The sequence below is a fragment of the Hipposideros armiger genome, unplaced genomic scaffold (assembly GCF_001890085.2).
Source record: "Hipposideros armiger isolate ML-2016 unplaced genomic scaffold, ASM189008v1 scaffold_259, whole genome shotgun sequence".
NCBI lineage: Eukaryota > Metazoa > Chordata > Mammalia > Chiroptera > Hipposideridae > Hipposideros > Hipposideros armiger.
Genome location: NW_017731609.1, coordinates 2140348 through 2146558, shown reverse-complemented (window position 1 = coordinate 2146558; position 6211 = coordinate 2140348). Strand labels below are relative to the sequence as shown.

The 6211-nt window shown below is 41.4% G+C and overlaps 1 non-coding gene across 1 annotated transcript; it reads left to right on the top strand.

Annotated features, from left to right (window-relative positions):
• The first annotated feature begins 1781 nt into the window (after positions 1–1781).
• Positions 1782–1855, top strand: TRNAI-AAU (transfer RNA isoleucine (anticodon AAU)). Its single transcript has one exon. It is a non-coding gene; the product is annotated as a tRNA-Ile (tRNA).
• Positions 1856–6211: the final 4356 nt, after the last annotated feature.

The window sequence follows — 6211 nt, the reverse complement described above, 5'->3', positions numbered from 1 at the left end:
AGTAAAGTCCAAACTCCTTAAATCCTTAAGATGGCCCGTAGAGTTATCATATTGCCTCCACAGTCTCACCATAACAGCCGTCTGCAGCTTTTCTTGCAAGAGTTCTGGAACAAGTGCCCATACTCCAGGCAAGTCGTACTTCTGACCGTTTTCTATGCTATCACCCCTCACAATTTCAGCCTTTTCATCTCTGCTGAAGTCCCCTTTCTCTCAGCTCTCTTCCTGACATATTCTTATCCATTCTTCAAAACTTAGTTCAAGAATCCCACGTTCTGTGAAGCTATTCCCAACTCCCCAGGGTCCCTCAGTCACCCCTCTGTGCTCACCACTTGGTGTTCCCCCTCTCTCTTCCTATTCCCCTGGAAATGCTCAATCTAGTATTTTTGAAACTGTGAGCAGGGCTTTTTGGACCCCTTCCTCCCTTTTTTGAGCCTCACCTTTGCACGTGGCCGGCTCTAAACTCTTTGGAATGTAATTTCTCTTCTAATAATGGGCCCTTGAGCCATTTTCTACTGCCCAGGCCTACCTCTATTTCTTTAAAGTATACCATCTCTTCTAATAAACTGCTTTTTCTTGAACATTTTTTTTTTTTTAGCTGAGCCATCCTGCTACCTGTTGGCAGCTCAGCGGCTGCTCAGCTCGGGCTGGACTCGAACCGCTGTTGCTCAGAGCTCAAACTCTTGAGCGAGCTCTTAACCAACTGAGCCACTTGGCCGGCCCATAAACTGCTTTTTCACACACACAAAAAAAGTTTAAGCAGGTACAGGCAGAATCAGATTGATATAGCAAATTAATAGGCATTATGGATGAACCTAAAGTGAAAGCTCTGTGTATATTTTTGCAGAAATACGTTGCTATTTGGAGTGATTTCTGTCACTGAAGCCAATTTCTAAACCGCAGTTTTCATTTGATTAGCATTAGCTATAGGTAGATGGATGTAGGCCACACAGATCAATGTCTTCCTTTCTGAAAATTATAAATGTTGGGTTATGTTAAGTCTAAGTGAAATTTTTATCAGTAATTAAGACTTTGATGATCATTACAATACTTCCAATTTCTGTTTTGTGAAGTAAATGAGTCAACTAAAAGATTTATGACAATCTAAGCATGGTCCTTTGGGGGACACCTCACCTAAATTGCTGACTGCGGTTACATGTGAAATGATCAGTATAGATACTAAGCACTATAGAAGCTAGAGATAGGTGAGGTCAATTCAGACCTGAAGAGAAGGAGGGGCGATTGGACCCATTGGAGGCACAGCAGTTATTAAAAGTTATAAAAACAAAATGATAATAACTGGATGAATTTATGAAAAAAATTTAAAACCCTCACAATGGGTAGGCTTTTGAACTGGAGCAAAAGAAGAGAAGTTTAAAGCAATAACAAGCATATTTTCTGCAAAGAACCCTGAAGAGGACAGCCTGTCTAAGGGGCGAGTGGGGATGGTGACAAGGAGGAACTTTTTAGGGAAGTGACAGAGAAGGTTAGGGGTCAGGCTGACAAACGGGGACACTAGTAAGTGTTCTTAGTTTGGGGATGGCATAGTAAAAGCTTTGAGCCAGGAACAGAAGTGTGTCAGTGCACAGATCTGTGTGGCTGGAGAGGAGTGATCAAGGGGGAGAAGGGTGGGATGAGAAGTAGTCAGCAGCTAGATGACTAGGGACTTGCAGTCCATAAGGACCTTGAATTTTATTCCAAGTGCAGTGGGAAGCCAATGAAGGGAGTTGAGCGGAGAAGCAAGGTGATCTGATTTACAGTTTAAAAGAATTACTCTGGGGGGTGACCAGTTAGCTCAGTTGGTTAAAGCATGGTGCTAATAACACCAAGGTTGCTGGTTCGATCCCTGCATGGGCCACTGTGAGCTGTGACATCCCTAACAGAGTCAACTATGCCATTGTAGCATGAAAGCAATGTGTAACCAATGACCATGGCTGTTACCCAATTAAAAAAAAATTACTCTGGCTGCTCTGTGGAAAATACTCTGATAAGGAGAAAGAGGGATGTAGGGAGATTCTTGGCTATTATAGAGTAGAAGTGAAAACTGATGGTGGCCTGAAGTGTGAAGATGGTAGTGGAAGTGGTGAAAGGGTATAAGGCTCAGTATATGTTTTAAAGATTGACAAAGGACTTGATAACCAATTAAATATGCAGTAAGAGGGAAAGAGGAGTAAAAAATAACCCCTAGGTTTGTGGTATGAGCACCTGGGTCATTCGCGGAGAGAGGGAAATTAGGGGAGGAGGTGTTTTAGATTGGGAAATAAAGAGCTCTGTTTTGATCATTTAAAGTGAAGACACCAAGTATTATTGGATTGTTGGAAAAGTCATGAAGGATTTTTGCAACGAAAAACATAGAAAGTGTCATGACTTTTCCGACAACCCAATAGATAGGAAGATATAGTAGTCTGGAATTTAAGAGAAAGCTTAGAGCTGGAGACACACTTTGGGAGTCACCAGTGCGTAGACAGCATTTAATGTCATGTGTCAAGAAGAGATCACCTGGGAGGGAGGTGCTTACCCTGAGGCTGGGGCTGATCTCAAGAGCACAGACATATTTAATGGACAGTATGAGGATAAAGAGCCACCAAGGAAGACTGAGAAGGAAGAGCCAATGAAATAGGAGGAAACCCAGGTGGACCTGGTATTCCAAAACCCACGATGTTTCAAGGAACAGGTGGTCAACTGTGCCAAATCCTTTTGAAAGGTCCAATAAAATGAAGACAGAAAATTGACTCCTAGATTTGATTTGATGACTTTAACAAGAGCAGCTACAGTTGAATAGTGGATATGACATACTGAATGAAATGGTTAAAGAGAGAATGGGAGGTAAAGAAGTGGAGACACCAAGTATAGATACTTCTTTCAAGTTTTACTGAGAAAGGAGGAAAATATAAGAGTGTGGGGCCAGGGTGGATTTTTTTTTAAAAGATTTTATTGGGGACTTGGGGAAGGGGAACAGCATTGGGGACTCAAGGAAAGGGAACAGACAATTTGCTGTCCTTTTGTTCTTCAGCCTAGTTGTGGAGGACATCGCTTCACTGGCCCACGTTGGTACTGTGACCGTTGCACTCTTCCTGGGTGAAGCAGTCGCTCGCTGGCCATTGGACAGCAGCTCATGGCGGCTCACGGCAGCTCACGCCAGCTGCCAGACATTCTCGGTAGCTTACGGCAGCCCACTGCAGCTTCACTGCAGCCTACACTGTCACCGGTGACTCACAGCAACTCAGCTCCAGGTCGAGCGGTTGTTCACCATCTTAGCTGTAGAGGGTGCAGTGTCACTGGCCCTCATATGGGATCCCAACTGGGGCCCTCTTGCTCAGAGCTGGTGCTTCCAACCCAACTCTTAACCAATGTGCCACTTGGCCGGCCCCAGGGTGGATTTTTTAAAAGAGGGGAACTATTAAAACTGTTTTTTAAATATACATATATAGATGGAAGTAGTATAGAAGAAAGGAAAAAACAGGTGATCAGGAGAAAAATGAGATAAAAGTTGCTAAACCCATAAGTAAACAAGAAGCATGGACTCAGGAGAACAAGTAAACAATTGACCTTAGTAGGTAGCAAATAGCAAAAAGAGTTAGGGTTGCAGGTATGTTGGTATAATTGGGTTTTGAGAAAGCAAGATTCATCTCTTCTTATTGTTTCTATTTTCTCTGAGAAATAAAGCAGTGTCATCTAAGAGAGGAAGTGGGGTGGAGGTCTTTGAGCATTGTAGGAAGAGAGAAAAAGGTGTGAAATTGTCATTTTGGAGGATGAAAAACTGAATTGACTGGACATCTAGTGTTGTTAGGAAGTTTTGAAAAGTCACTTGAGAGTTTTGTTCATAAATTTAAAATAAAATCTAAATTAAGAATGAAACCTGTTAGTGTAGTTGTGTGCTTTCCTCCGGTCACGTTCTGCTGGAGGGCAGATGCTGAACAGATGGAGGCTTGGGTTTAGCCAGGTTTGGGCGTTTTGCCAAGTGATTCTAGATGCGAGGGGGCGAGAGAGAAAGAGGAGTTGAGGGTGTGTGCAAAGGATAGAATACCTGGATAGATCATGGACTTTAAGCACAGTAAGTAGGAAAATGCACACCTTATGGGGCTGATAGACAATGGAACAAAAACTTGGTGGAGTAAATAGACTTGGGGTCAGTGTGAGTGTAAGAATGGTAGACTTTTACAGTTTGTTCATCTATTTCTTTTTTCATGCCTCCACTTGAAAAGACTTCTGAATTTCTAAGACTCAGGTAGTCTCCTCCATGTAATCATCCTCGTAACTCTGCTCTTAATTGATGTCTCCTTTCCCTGGACTCCTGTTACATCTTATGACATATATTTTATTCAAACGTGTTTGTGAAGAATTTCCAAGTGTAGTTTATTGTTAAGTACTGGGAACATATGTGTGAGCAAATGCGGGGGTGGGTACCTAAGCCCTCATGGATGTATGGTCTAGATTGACAAATACTACATATTACATGTAAATGGCATTGCACAAGAGTTGAAAATTCTTAAAAATTTCAGGTGTGATGAGTGTTTCTTTACAACTAGATTGTAAACCCCTAAGAAGCAAGACTTTTTGCCACACCAACAATAAGGACTCAAAAACACTTGCTGATTCCTTGAAGAATTGATGTTCTCTTCACCCTGAAGATGTTTCCTTCAAAGTTTTGAAAGAAAAGCAGTGGGAAAAAGAAGACACTAGGACAACTTTTCTTGGAGCTCAGAAATTTGAACGTATTGTATCAATCTAGTTTGGGAAAACCTGGAAGAATTGTGGAAAAATGTCAAAGAATTCTGGCTGCTTCCTTAATGTAATAATCCCTTGAGTTTGTCTCATGATTTGTTAGGATCATATGTTTCTGGTAAACCATCATCTATGTCCTGCATGTCCCTTCCCACATTTAAATTAATTATCTTGAAAGGCTAAGCTGTAAGTGTGACAGTCAGATCTAAGTAGGAAGGAATACGCTGATCTCAAAATTGTGGTTACCCCAAGTTGTTGGAAGACTTGGTGCTTAAAGGAATAGCTAGTTACCAGGTAGTGACCATGTGTTGAAATCAAACACAGCTTTCTTTTCACCAGATGTGCACATTTATCAGGGACTTTGTGCTAATTATTCAAAGAGGTCCTCAAACAGCACATGTGTTCTCTCCTTAAGGACAGCCCACATTTACAATACACATTTATAATCATTTACAGATACACCAGCCAGATGGATTCATTGTTTTACATAATGTCCTAATTGTTTTACATAATATTATGTAATTCTGTCAATGATTACGATGCATTTCAAGACACAATTTAATGTAGAAAGCCCAGCTTTTAGTTATGAGAGGTTAAGAAGTAAAGAGATATGGTGGGTGCCAAGTGGAAGGACTCAGGATTCCTTTATTCCTTTGCACCAGGTACAACGGGTCAGTAATATCTAGTATTCTTTCTTGTTCAAACAGAACATCTGTGTCTGCAATTGGGTTTGGGAAGTGAACAGTTAGTTCAGATGTTGTGATGTGCCTGAACGTTAGGATGTAGGGTAAGCATTGTAAATCATGTGACTTGGTAGATCCTAAATGCATGATTCTGATGCCATGGATCCCAGTTTGCTGCATGACTGCTCTAGTTAAAAAATGATAGATGTTCTACTCATCTTTTCTGTTACTATTATCCATTCTATAGAGTTGCACTTGTGGACTTCTTTTCAAGGTTGAGGTTTCCTGAAAGAAACCATCTCAATGTCTCTCAATGAATCTTACTTGGCCTTTCAGCTTATAGGTGAAGCACACATTCTAGGAAGATGAGGTGAAGTTAGAAGTCACCCAACACTGTGGGGAGCATGGCAGACAGACTAGTGTCACTGACTTTCTATCCCTGTGATCCCCCCAGATCATAGCACAAAAATGTAGAGGGCTTCAGGGCACTGGCTGGTGATGCTATAACTTACAAGATGAGATGATGCCAATGAGAATCTTTACATTCATAGAGAGCTTGGGATCAATCATATCTGGTCTATTAGTTTGTTCAGGCTGCCATAACAAAGTACTACAGATGGGGTGGCTTAAATAACAGAAATTTATTTTGTCACAGTTCTGGAGGTTGGAAGTCAGAGATAAAGGTGCTGGCAGGATTGGTTTCTCATGAGGACTCTCTCTTTGGTAGATGCCACCTTCTCACTGTGTTCTCACATGGTCTTCTCTCTGCATTTGTTCTAATCTCTTTTTCTGTCTTTTTTTTTTTT